Source organism: Ornithodoros turicata, unplaced genomic scaffold, assembly GCF_037126465.1.
Source record: "Ornithodoros turicata isolate Travis unplaced genomic scaffold, ASM3712646v1 Chromosome23, whole genome shotgun sequence".
Classification (NCBI taxonomy): domain Eukaryota; kingdom Metazoa; phylum Arthropoda; class Arachnida; order Ixodida; family Argasidae; genus Ornithodoros; species Ornithodoros turicata.
This window is the reverse complement of record NW_026999342.1, coordinates 3,745,271-3,746,678: the sequence shown is the minus strand read 5'-3', so window position 1 is coordinate 3,746,678 and position 1,408 is coordinate 3,745,271. Positions and strand designations below refer to the sequence as shown.

The 1,408-nt window shown below is 45.0% G+C and overlaps 1 long non-coding RNA gene across 1 annotated transcript; it reads left to right on the top strand.

The window, feature by feature from the left end:
* Nucleotides 1–472: 472 nt before the first annotated feature.
* LOC135373292 (uncharacterized) lies at nucleotides 473–1,055 on the top strand. The gene is made up of 3 exons (XR_010416406.1): nucleotides 473–717; nucleotides 852–947; nucleotides 1,017–1,055. It is a non-coding gene; the product is annotated as an uncharacterized LOC135373292 (long non-coding RNA).
* The last annotated feature ends 353 nt before the right edge of the window (nucleotides 1,056–1,408 follow it).

Here is a 1,408-nt window from a genome sequence, read left to right as displayed (position 1 = left end):
TTAGAGGTCAGATATGCCGATTTTGAAGTGCCGCAGAACTGAGCGATACTCGCGCTGTGTGTTCATTACCGAAGACTGAATATGTGTGCGAAATATCTTGCTCCAACTGTTCGTAGTTTTTTAGAAAACAGTTCTTTTAGTTCCCACGCCCGGCCGTCAGGCCGTCGGCAAACCCTGCGCACGGGCGCACCGACGTCACTGCTCTCAGTTTATCTGTCTTGGCTTGGCATGGACTCTTGGCTTGGCCGCTTGGCTTCTTTCGTTTCGTCCTCTGTGCATCGTACATAAGCGAACAGCTGTTATGTTGTTGCTAAGCCGGAAACAAAGCATGTGAATATTTTTTTGGCACGGCGTCGTTTGGAGAGTGCACTTCCTTGTTCTGACCTTGCCTTTTATGGGCTGGAGCGATATGATACATAATATGCCACGGCGAAGTTGTCGAAGATACGACGGTGCTACGCTGTTAGAACAATTCATCGGAGCATTCAAGTGTTACCTATTATAAGCTGCCAAAAGTGCGAAGCTCTTGGCTGACAGTGGTGCCTGCTAATTTCCACTGCAAGGATTTCGTCCACGAACGTTATCATAGGTTACGCGCGTCTCCAGAGGCACTTTGGAATCTCGGCACGAAATCGTCTGATGAAAATCTCAGGTGCCCGACGCACAACGTTTTGAACGTGTCACGGAGGATCAAGGCAAAAAACGAGAGCAGAAAAGGTAAGTCGAGGTTCAGATATAAAAAATAGCAAGCTTAATGAATCGATTGTGCAGCTGTCCGACTGCGCTTACTCTGATATAACCACGATTAGCAACACAATAGTATTGATAATCTAACTTCTGAATTACCACAGGTGCACGCTGAAGGCGGAAATGAAGCATGATCTGGCTTGTATCTGGTGCATGAAGAAATGGCTGACACGTTAGTTGCAGTCTACCTCCACCAATAGGTATGACAATGTGATGTTATAATTTGAGTATTCACCTATGTTCAACTTTTCATGTGCGCTCGCATGCAGACATCTTGACACCACTTTTAAATCTGCCCTCAAAGTTACAACTTGTGTGCTTTCAGGGTGGAAAACAAAGGTCGCCATCCCGATTAGCTGCTATCTCCCAGTTCAAGCAGTTTTGCTCTCTGGACACTGGTTCCTGTGGACGGGGTGTTACAAGCTTCACTGTCTGATATAGAAGGTACGTTACATTAGTTCAGTTAATTTGTCTTTTGCACATTTTTGTTACTGTTAGCTGGATTACTGTTGGACATACAATCCTTTGGCACACCGAAGCTGATGTCGCCTCTGATAACGTTTTAGAATTTTCAGTGTCATCAACGTCCATTGAGGAAGGTGCCTTTACTATCTGTGAATCTTTAATTGAAGAATAGCCCAGAATTCATGTTAACATTGTC